The 12,114-nt window shown below is 48.4% G+C and overlaps 1 protein-coding gene and 1 non-coding gene across 6 annotated transcripts in view; both read left to right on the top strand.

Moving 5' to 3' along the window:
• Positions 1–12,114, top strand: part of LOC132589100 (oocyte zinc finger protein XlCOF6-like) — a 235,415-nt gene that overhangs the window by 55,793 nt on the left and 167,508 nt on the right. The gene's annotated exons all lie outside the window — the stretch shown is intronic.
• TRNAP-AGG (transfer RNA proline (anticodon AGG)) lies at positions 4,331–4,401 on the top strand. Its single transcript has one exon. It is a non-coding gene; the product is annotated as a tRNA-Pro (tRNA).

Below are 12,114 nucleotides of genomic sequence, written 5' to 3'. Positions count from 1 at the left end.
CGAATGTTCTGAATGTGAAAAGAGATTCAGATTGAGGGACAATCTTCAAAGGCATCAGAGAACCCATACTGGGGAGAGACCTTTTGAATGCTCAAAGTGTAGAAAGAGATTCAGTAGGAAATGCCATCTTCAGAAGCATGAAAAAATACACACAGGAGAGAAATCTTGTGAATGCTCAGAGTGTGGAAAGAGATTCACTGTGAGTTCCAGTCTTCACGAACATAAGAGAATCCACACAGGGGAGAAGCCTTTTGAATGCTTGGAGTGTGGAAAGAGATTCAGTAGGAGTTTTAGTCTTCAAGAACATAAAAGAACCCACACAGGAGAGAAACCTTTTGAATGCTTAGAGTGTGGAAAAGGTTTTAGTAAGAATGGCAATCTTAAACAACATCAAAGAATTCACTTGGGAGAAACCTTTTTAATGCTCAAAGTGGAAGAGATTGAGCATGAGTTCCAGTCTTCAGGAACATAAAAGAAGGGCAAACCTTTTGAAAGCTAAGAATGTGGAAAGAGATTCAGTAGGACTGGCCATCTTCAAGGCATCAGAGTTTCACAGTTTGCTATAATGGCAAAACTATCCAGCCAAGTAAACAGAAGATTGATTAAAGAATTCCAACAGCAATAGAAGGCTTATTTACTCATATTAATGGTCAAGATTGACGATAAAATATATAATTTACTGAAGATGTTATGGTTAAATGAGACTTGTTAGACATAGCTAAACAGATAGGGAAGTGTGAGAGGATATATTCCATATAATGGAATAAACTTAAATTTATTTTATTCTTGCTTAATTTTTTTTTTTAATCTTCCTCTCTGATGTTGACGCCATCAGAATGGTTACATTAAAAATATGAACATATGAAGCTGCCTTATACTGAATCAGGCCCTGGGTCCATCAAAGTCAGTCTTATCTACTCAGACTGGCAGTGGCTCTCCAGGGTCTCAAGCTGAGGGTTTTTTACACCTATTTGCCTGGACCCTTTTTAGTTGGAGATGCTGGGGATTGAACCTGGGACCTTCTGCTTACCAAACAGATTCTCCACCACTGAGCCACAGCCCCTCCCTGTGTCTCTCCAGGGTCTCAAGCTGAGGTTTTTCACGCCTATTTGCCTGGACCCTTTTTAGTTGGAGATGCGGGGATTGAACCTGGGACCTTCTGCTTACCAAGCAGATGCTCTACCACTGAGCCACCGTCCCTCCAACAACGGGATTGAGAAATGAAGCATTATGGAACCTTTCATTCTTGATTTATGTATTATACAAAATGTGCATGTCCTTGCTAAATGTAAATATTTTCATATGGTTAATTATATCCCACTTCCCATTTTTCTTCTGTATCCTCTTTAATTCCTTCATAAAAATTAAAAAAACCCCAAAAAGTTAAAACTCCTTCCCGGACATGTGTCAATCTGAGAGGTTTGGAAAGAAGCCTGGAATAGAGATGGGATTGTCTCCCTACACCAGAGTGGATTCTAGGGCAGTCCTGAGACACGAAGGAAAAGCTCCTCTCTTGAAACCATTTATACACTTGAACAAAGCAGGAGTCAAGTGGTACCTTTAAGACCAACCAAGTTTTATTTAAAATGTAAGCTTTCGTGTGCTCTCTAAGCACACCTCATCAGAAGAGGGGATCGGGTATTGTGGGCTGGAATACATGCAGTTTGTTGATTAAGAGGGCAAAAGGCGATTAACATGTGGAATTCACTGCCACAGGAGGTGGTGGCGGCTACAAGTATAACCAGCTTTAAGGGGATTGGATAAAAATATGGAGCAGAGGTCCATCAGTGGCTATTAGCCACAGTGTGTGTGTGTATATATATATGTGTGTGTGTTTATGTGTGTACCTATGTATGTATGTATATGTGTGTGTGTGTATATACACACACACATATATTGGCCACTGTGTGACACAGTGTTGCACTGGATGGACCACTGGCCTGATCCAACATGGCTTCTCTTATGTTCTTATGTGACACAAAGTGTTGGACTGGATGAGCCATTGGCCTAATCCAACAGGTCTTCTCTTATGTTCTTATGTGACACAGAGTGTTGGAGTGGATGGGCCATTGGCCTGATCCAACAGGGCTTCTCTTATGTTCTTATGTGACACAGAGTGTTGGACTGGATGGGCCACTGGCCTGATCCAACATGGCTTCTCTTATGTTCTTATGTGACACAGAGTGTTGGACTGGATGGGCCATTGGCCTGATCCAACATGGCTTGTCTTACGTTCTTATGTGTGACACAGAGTGTTGGACTGGATGGACCATTGGCCTGATCCAACATGGCTTCTCTTACGTTCTCATGTGTGACACAGAGTGTTGGACTGGATGGGCCATTGGCCTGATCCAACATGGCTTCTCTTATGTTCTTGTGTGACACAGAGTGTTGGACTGGATGGGCCACTGGCCTGATCCAACATGGCTTCTCTTCTGTTCTTATGTGTGACACAGAGTGTTAGACTGAAAGGGCCATTAGCCTGATCCAACATGGCTTCTCTTACGTTCTTATGTGTGACACAGAGTGTTGGACTGGATGGGCCACTGGCCTGATCCAACATGGCTTCTCTTCTGTTCTTATGTGACACAGAGTGTTGGACTGGATGGGCCATTGACCTGATCCAACATGGCTTCCCTTATGTTCTTATGAGACACAGAGTGTTGGACTGTATGGGCCATTGGCCTGATCCAACATGGCTTCTCTTATGTTCTTATGTGTGACATGGAGTGTTGGACTGGATGGGCCATTGGCCTGATCCAACATGGCTTCCCTTATGTTCTTATGTGACAGAGTGTTGGACTGGATGGGCCATTGACCTGATCCAACATGGCTTCCCTTATGTTCTTCTGTGACACAGAGTGTTGGACTGGATGGGCCACTGGCCTGATCCAACATGGCTTCTCTTATGTTCTTGTGTGACACAGAGTGTTGGACTGGATGGGCCACTGGCCTGATCCAACATGGCTTCTCTTCTGTTCTTATGTGTGACACAGAGTGTTAGACTGAAAGGGCCATTAGCCTGATCCAACATGGCTTCTCTTACGTTCTTATGTGTGACACAGAGTGTTGGACTGGATGGGCCACTGGCCTGATCCAACATGGCTTCTCTTCTGTTCTTATGTGACACAGAGTGTTGGACTGGATGGGCCATTGACCTGATCCAACATGGCTTCCCTTATGTTCTTATGAGACACAGAGTGTTGGACTGTATGGGCCATTGGCCTGATCCAACATGGCTTCTCTTATGTTCTTATGTGTGACATGGAGTGTTGGACTGGATGGGCCATTGGCCTGATCCAACATGGCTTCCCTTATGTTCTTATGTGACAGAGTGTTGGACTGGATGGGCCATTGACCTGATCCAACATGGCTTCCCTTATGTTCTTCTGTGACACAGAGTGTTGGACTGGATGGGCCACTGGCCTGATCCAACATGGCTTCTCTTATGTTCTTATGTGACACAGAGTGTTGGACTGGATGGGCAATTGGCCTGATCCAACATGGCTTCTCTTATGTTCTTATGTGACACAGAGTGTTGGACTGGATGGGCAATTGGCCTGATCCAACATGGCTTCTCTTATGTTCTTATGTGACACAGAGTGTTGGATTGGATGGGCCATTGGCCTGATCCAACATGGCTTCTCTTACGTTCTTATGTGACACAGAGTGTTGGACTGGATGGGCCACTGACCTGATCCAACATGGCTTCTCTTATGTTCTTATGTTGCCCTCCTCTGGTCCTTTTTCCAGTTCTGCAATGTTATTTTTGAGAGACGGTGACCAGAACTGTACCCAGTATTCCATGTGAAGCTGCATCTAAAAACACACAAGAGAAGCTGCAGCCGTTCACAAACAGTCCACAATAACTGTGAACATCCCTTGCAACACACTCATCTAAAGTCCTCTTACTTAAAGCTTCTTGTACATATAAACAACTCTGTCATTCAGTTGAAATTATACCATCCTTCACAGTGACAAAAGCCCCTACAGTCCATTTTAGCACAGCCAAGGTGGGTGCGTCCGTCCAGAGTGCGGCCAGCTTTGCATACGGTGGTTTGATTGGCGTGGTGAATTTGTGAACTTGCCACTCAACATCTGCTGACCGTCCCTAGCCCAAAGGACGTCCGGCTAGCCTTGACCAGGGCTAGGGCCTTTTTGGCCTTGGCCCCAGCCTGGTGGAATCAGCTCCTCTCAGAGATCTGAGCCCTTACTGAATTGTTATCTTTTTTGTAGGGCCCGTAAGACAGAGCTATTCCACCAGGCATTTGGTTGAGGCAGCGCATGTCTTATCCCATTGGCTGACCCTATGCTGTGATACGTTGGGGAGGGACAGTGGCTCAGTGGTAGAGCATCTGCTTAGGAAGCAGAAGGTCCCAGGTTCAATCCCTGGCATCTCCAAAAAAGGGTCCAGGCAAATAGGTGTGAAAAACCTCAGCTGGAGACCCTGGAGAGCCGCTGCCAGTCTGAGAAGACAATACTGACTTTGATGGACCAAGGGTCTGATTCAGTATATGGCAGCTTCATATGTACCCTGCTACTAGACAAACTAGGCAATTGCCTAGGGCGCTGGCCCTCGACGGGTGCCGAATAGGGTTGCCAAGTCCAATTCAAGAAATATCTGGGGACTTTGGGGGTGGAGCCTGGAGACTTTGGGGGTGGAGCCAAGATCAAGGCTGTGACAAGCATAATTGAACTCCAAAGGGAGTTCTAGCCATCACATTTAAAGGGACGGCACACCTTTTCAATGCCTTCCTTCCGTAGGAAATAACGAAGGATAGGGGCACCTTCTTTGGGGGCTCATAGAATTGGACCCCCTGGTCCAATCTTTTTGAAACTTGGGGGGTATTTTGGGAAGAGGCATTAGATACTATACTGAAAATTTGGTGCCTCTACCCCAAAAAACAGCCCCCCCCAGAGCCCCAGATACCCGCAGATCAATTCTCCATTATTTTCTATGGGAATAAATCTCCATAGGGAATAACAGAGTTTCCAGCAGACATTAACCTCCCCTCCCCCGGCTTTATGACAACCCTGAAGCGGGGGGGGGGCCCTCCAAACCGGGGGATCCCCTGCCCCCACCTGGGGATTGGCAACCCTAGCACCGAATGTGACTGGGTGATGTCATCAGAGCAGGAGGGGCGCCAGAATTTAGCCTCGCCTAGGGTGCCAGATAGTCCAGGGCCGGCCCTGGGGCTCCGCCAAGAGGATGGAGCTCCCAAGATCCGCCTCCACTTCAGGCTCGCAGGGAGGCAACCTGAGCAAGGTGCGGATCCTGCCCTCTTTTGCAGACAGGGCACTCGCTCTGCAACGCCCCCTTCCACGCCCCGCGGTTGACCACCAGGGGAAATCTTGGGCTAGTTGGAAAAAACGGGGGCGCTCCGGCCAGGGGTACTGGGCAGAACTTGCCCGGGGAAGCCCCAGAGCTGCAGTCTTCGCTCCCAGACCCGTGTGCACGTGGGAATGTGACGTCGCTGCGGCCCGGGCCGGAGGCGAAAGCAGCGGGAAGAGGCGCCTCGAGGAGGGGGGGAGCTGGTACCTGCTTGGGGGTAGGGTTGCCAAGTCCAATTTAAGAAATATCTGGGGACTTTGGGAGTGCAGCCGGGAGACTTTGGGGGGTAGAGCCAGGAGACATTAGGGGTGGAGCCAAGATCAAGGCTGTGCCAAGAATAATTGAACTCCAAAGGGAGTTCTGGCCATCACATTTAAAGGGACGGCACACCTTTTCAATGCCTTCCTTCCATAGGAAATAACGAAGGATAGGGGCACCTTCTTTTGGGGCTCATAGAATTGGACCCCCTGGTCCAATCTTTTTGAAACTTGGGGGGTATTTTGGGGAGAGGCACTAGATGCTATACTGAAAATTTGGTGCCTCTACCCCAAAAAACATCCCCCCCAGAGCCCCAGATACCCGCGGATCGATTCTCCATGATTTTCTATGGGTATAAATCTCCATAGGGAATAACAGAGTTCCCAGCAGACATTTCCCTCCCCTCCCCCCGCTTTCTGACAACCCTGAAGCGGGGGGAGGGCCTCCAAATCAGGGGATCCCTTGCCCCCACCTGGGGATTGGCAACCCTATTTGGGGGGCATGCAGAAGGGGGGTGGGTTGCAGGTGCAGTCCCCGGCAGCAGCAGGCGACGGGAGCAAGAGACCCTCCCTCCCTCGCTTGCAGCAGCAGCAGCAGCAGCCCAGGCTCCAACCCTGGCTCAGCCTCTCCTGCAGGGGGAGGCGTTGGTGGCCCTTCCTTCCCTCCAAGGATGTTGGCTGCTTATCTCATTACATATACTTAACCCACCTTCACTATATTTTATTGTTTTCTTTTTCTTTTTTCTAATGGCAAACTAGAATGATGTGAAGACTGCCTTCTACTGAATCAGACCCTCGGTCCATCAAAGTCAGTCTTGTCTACTCAGACTGGCAGCGGCTCTCCAGGGTCTCAAGCTGAGGTTTTTCACGCCTATTTGCTTGGACCCCTTTTAGTTGGATTGAACCTGGGACCTTCTGCTTACCAAGCAGATGCTCTGCCACTGAGCCCCCGTCCCTCCCCTGCTCTCCAGGGTCTCAAGCTGAGGCTTTTCACGCCTACTTGCCTGGACCCTTTTTAGTTGGAGATGCCGGGGATTGAACCTGGGACCTTCTGCTTACCAAGCAGATGCTCTACGACTGAGCCACCGTCCCTCCCCAAATAAATTTGTGGTATTGAACATATATGAAGCTGCCTTCTACTGAATCAGACCCTGCGTCCATCAAAGTCAGTATTGTCTACTCAGACTGGCAGCGGCTCTCCGGGGTCTCAAGCGGAGTTTTTTCACGCCTGCTTGCCTGGACCCTTTTTAGTTGGAGATGGCAGAGATTGAACTGGGGACCTTCTGCTTACCAAGCAGATGCTCTACCACTGAGCCACTGTCCCTCCCCTACTCTCCAGGGTCTCAAACTGAGGTTTTTCATGCCAATTTGCCTGGACTCTTTTTAGTTGGAGATGCCGGCGATTGAACCTGGGACCTTCTGCTTACCAAGCAGATGCTCTGCCACTGAGCCACCGTCCCTCCCCAAATAAATTTGAGGCATTGAACACATATGAAGCTGCCTTCTACTGAATCAGACCCTGGGTCCATCAAAGTCAGTCTTGTCTACTCAGACTGGCAGCGGCTCTCCAGGGTCTCAAGAGGAAGTTTTTCACGCCTATTTGCCTGGACCTTTTTCAGTTGGAGATGCCGGGGATTGAACCTGGGACCTTCTGCTCCCAAGCAGATGCTCTACCACTGAGCCACCATCCCTCCATGTTTACATGTTAAATAGTAAATTAGGTGGACAAGAACGTCACTGTCCAATCCAGGCCTTGGATTCAGTGGGAGCTCACAGCAGCACAGTTCCTGAACCCTTTCTGAGGGTTCCATCCCCTCCTTCTGATAGTTCCACCTCCTTGTCCATTGAATGGTAGGTGCAGTTGCATAACAATCCCTAGATGAGCTCCATCACCTATTTTTCTACAAAATGACCGATGGATGGATGGATGGATGGAGAAAGAGAGACAGAGAGAGAGAGAGCCTGCATAACAATCCCTGGCTGAGCTCCACCACCTATTTTTCTAGAAAATGACCCCTCGTCCAATGTATTTCTCTTTTAGCATACTCAAATAGGGATATTGGCTGTTTATCTCATTACATCTGCTAAATCCATCTTCCACTCTATTTTAATATATTTTTCTTCTAATGGCAAACTCTATGTATGTTACATGTTAAAAGGCAAATTAGTTGGATGGGGAAAAAACTTCTGAGAAAGAAATGCCCTCTTTGGCCCAGGCGTATACAATAATAAAGTGATTACATGTGGTGGACTTATGAGAAGGCGAAAGATTATTGGAAGATGGCCCATGAACTATTACAAAAGATTTTGAAGATGCAGATCCAACTTAAACCAGAACTGTTTCTGTTAAATATGTTCCCTACAGACTATACAAGAGAAACAAGACATTTGATGGCACACATTAATACTGCAGCTAAGATTTGATTTGCTCAGAAATGGAAGCTCCAAGAGCTACCTACAAGGCAAGAGTTGATAGGGAAAGTAGTGGAAGTAGCGGATGGACTATTTATCTTTACTGCTTGTTGGGAAATCCAAAGAGGAAGCAAGAAAATACTGGGAAAAGTTATATGTCTGCTTAGATACTTAAACTGCTTTAATGATGAAAGTAGTGGAAGTAGCGGATGGACTATTTATCTTTAATGCTTGTTGGGAAATCCAAAGAGGAAGCAAGAAAATATTGGGAAAAGTTATATGTCTGGTTAGATACTTAAACTGCTTTAATGATGAATGCTGGTAGATACTCTTCAAATTATTTGATTGGAATATAAACCAAACATGAACTAAATTGACAATCTAAATGGGAACTTACAATACAACTCTATATGATTAATGTGGTAAGAGGCTAAACGTGTAATCATAATGATATGATGGAACTTCTTTATATTTGGTGATACAGTGATATGCAGAATGTTTCTGTATACTTTTTGAACAGATGTTTTATTACTTTTCTGTATCCACTTCCCCTTTCCCTTTTTCATTTGGAAAAAAAAATAAAAATCTTTAAACTACAATAGAGGGATTAACAGACATTCTCACACGTCACCGTTTTATTGCTTTCTCATGCTATCCAGATCAAAGGTTTGCTCAATTTTGTTAATTTTCCTATTCTGTCACTGTATCTTAAATCTGCACCATTTTGCATTCTAAACCACTGCCTGCCAGCTAGACGGATCTCTGTCCACTCTCCCTGATTCCAAGTCTGTGTCTTAGAGAGCACACGAAAGCTTCCCTTCTGAATAAAACTTGGTCAGTCTTAAAGGTAACACTTGACGCCTACTTTGTTCTATCTACTGCTTCACACCAACGCGGCTGCCCACCTGGATCGTCCCTCCAAGGGTTAAGGGAAGCGAGTCCCACTTCCTAGAACAGCAGCAGCCCAGAAGGCGGAGGCTGTGAGGTCACTTCCTGCCCAGACCCTTCATTGCCCTAATCTCCCTCCCTTGCCTTTTGCAGGTGGTGCGCCCTCCTTTCTCGGTAAGGGGGAGCTGCAGGGTGGCAAAGAGGGCTGGAGGAAGGGTTGGAGGCCATGGTTGCCAGCTGTGGGCGGGAGGATTCCTGGAGATTGGGCTGCGGAGGGGAGGGGGCTTCAATTCGCATCCCTGGGAAGAGTGGAGGGAGGAGGCAGCTGCTCATCCAGCCCTGCAGGTTGCTCTCTTGGGCTTGCTTCCAAAGGACTTGGGTGGGGGAGGCGCATTCTCTTGGAGAGGAGGCGGCGGAGAGGGGATAGGATCACCATCTTCAAGGACTGGAAGGGCTGTCCTATAGAGGATGGGGTGGAATTGATTTCTGTAGCCCCAGAATATAGGACCAGAACCAGCGGGTTGAAATTAAATCCAAAGAGGTTCCGGCTCAACATTAGCAAGAACTGAAAGAACCAATTTGATGTAGTGGTTTAAGTGTGCAGACTCTTATCTGGGAGAACCAGGTTTGATTCCCCACTTCTCCACTTGCACCTGCTGGAATGGCCTTGGGTCAGCCAGAGCTCTGACAGAGGTTATCCTTGAAAGGGCAGCTGCTGTGAGAGCCCTCTCAGCCCCACCCACCTCACAGGGTGTCTGTTGTGGGGGAGGAAGGGAAAGGAGATTGCAGGCCGCTCTGAGACTCTGTCCTTGGAAGGGCAGCTGCTGTGAGAGCCCTCTCAGCCCCACACACCTCACAGGGTGTCTGTTGTGGGGGAGGAAGGGAAAGGAGATTGCAGGCTGCTCTGAGACACTGTCCTGGAAGGGCAGCTGCTGTGAGAGCCCTCTCAGCCCCACCCACCTCACAGGGTGTCTGTTGTGGGGGAGGAAGGGAAAGGAGATTGCAGGCCGCTCTGAGACTCTGTCCTTGGAAGGGCAGCTGCTGTGAGAGCCCTCTCAGCCCCACCCACCTCACAGGGCGTCTGTTGTGGGGGAGGAAGGGAAAGGAGATTGCAGGCTGCTCTGAGACACTGTCCTGGAAGGGCAGCTGCTGTGAGAGCCCTCTCAGTCCCACCCACCTCACAGGGTGTCTGTTGTGGGGGAGAAGAAGAAGATGCTATTGGATTTATATCCCGCCTTCCACTCAGAAGAGTCTCAGAGTGGCTCACAATCTCATTTACCTTCCTCCCCCACAACAGACACCCTGTGAGGTGGGTGGGGCTGGAGAGATAAAGGAGATTGTGAGCTGCTCTGATACTCTTGAGTGGAGGGCGGAATATAAATCCAATGTCTTCGTCGTCTTCTTCTTCCTGACCGTTAGAGCGATTCCTCAGTGGAACAGGTTTCCTCGGGAGGTGGTGGGCTCTCCTTCCTTGGAGGTTTTTAAACAGAGGCTAGATGGTCATCTGACAGCAATGAAGATCTTGTGAATTTAGGGTAAAGTGTTTGTGAGTTTCCTGCATTGTACAGGGGGTTGGACTAGATGACCCTGGAGGTCCCTTCCAATTCAGGAGGTGGTGGGCTCTCCTTCCTTGGAGGTTTTGAAACGGAGGCTAGATGGCCATCTGAAAGCAATGAAGATCCTGTGAATTTAGGGGGAGGTGTTTGTGAGTTTCCTGCATTGTGCAGGGGGTTGGACTAGATGACCCTGGAGGTCCCTTCCAACTCAGGAGGTGGTGGGCTCTTCTTCCTTGGAGGTTTTGAAACAAAGGCTAGATGGCCATCTGAAGAAGAAGAAGATATTGAATTTATATCCCGCCCTCCACTCCGAAGAGTCTCAGAGCGGCTCATAATCTCCTTTACCTTCCTCCCCCACAACAGACACCCTGTGAGGTGGGTGGGGCTGGAGAGGGCTCTCACAGCAGCTGCCCTTTCAAGGACAACCTTTGCCAGAGCTATGGCTGACCCAAGGCCATGCTAGCAGGTGAAAGTGGAGGAATGGGGAATCAAACCCGTTTCTCCCAGATAAGAGTCTGCACACTTAACCACTACACCAAACTGGCTCTCCACACCAAACTGGCTCTCCTGACAACAATGAAGATCCTGTAAATTTAGGGGGAGGTTTGTTGAGTTTCCTGCTTTTTGCAGGGGGTTGGACTAGATGGCCCTGGAGGTCCCTTCCAATTCTATGATTCCTTTTCAGGTGAGGCTGGAAGTGGAAGCCTCTGCCGCTTGCCTGCAGCGTTTGCCAGGGTCGGGGAAGGAATCCTTGCATTTGTGAAAAGCTGCTTTTTGCTGCCGGAGTGGCCTTGAATTCAGCAGGAGCTCACAAGAGCACAGCTCCTGAATGTTTCTGAGGGTTCCCTCTCATCCTCCCCACCTGCCTACCTTGTCCATTGAACAGTAGGTGCAGCTGCATAACAATTCCTGGATTAGGAGACTGGGCAACCAGCCAGCCACCAGGGGCTTTGCCACACCCCCAGCAGCCCTCGCTAACCCCTGGAGAAGCCCACGCCACCCTTTCTCCACTATTATGTGATTTTGGGTAGTGGGTGGCTTGCTGGCCCTTTGACTGTGGTGGGGGGAGGCCTAGGAGAGCCCTGGGTAAGCGAGGCCTGCTTGGGCTAACTGGAGATCCAGCCAGCCGAGGCAGGCCTCGCTCACCCAGGGCTCTCCTTTCTTGCGTCGGGTTGCCTTTGGCTGGTGGTGGTGGGGCAGCATATGCTAATAAGTTATGCTAATGTGCTCCACCACCTATTTTTCTGCAAAATGACCCCTGGTTACCCTCCACAAAATTATCTAGTCCCCTTTGAAAGCTGTTTATTCCTGTGGCCATGAGTACATCCTTTGGCAGCGAACTCCACGTTTTAAACACTCCCTGTCTATGAAGGGATTTCCTTTTGTCCGTCCTGAATCTACTGCCCAGCTTCATTGGGTGCCCTCAAGTTCTAGTATTTTTGGGAGAGGGAGAGAATGTCTCTATCTTTACTTTGTGTGGCGGCAGGACTTTCCTATGCATAAGCTGTGCTGATTTTCCCTCAGCAGGTGTTGTCCTTCGATGTCCCTGAGGGAGATATCTACGATAATACCTTCCAGTCTACAATAGTTAATATAGCTCAATGACATGAGTCCTGTTCTGTAAACCATGACGGGGACCCTCTTTCTGATTCTTTAGTGTAATCCTGGG

This window comes from Heteronotia binoei, chromosome 21 (genome assembly GCF_032191835.1).
Source record: "Heteronotia binoei isolate CCM8104 ecotype False Entrance Well chromosome 21, APGP_CSIRO_Hbin_v1, whole genome shotgun sequence".
NCBI classification, from domain to species: domain Eukaryota; kingdom Metazoa; phylum Chordata; class Lepidosauria; order Squamata; family Gekkonidae; genus Heteronotia; species Heteronotia binoei.
The sequence above is the reverse complement of the archived record's forward strand: the minus strand, read 5'-3'. Positions and strand labels throughout refer to the sequence as shown.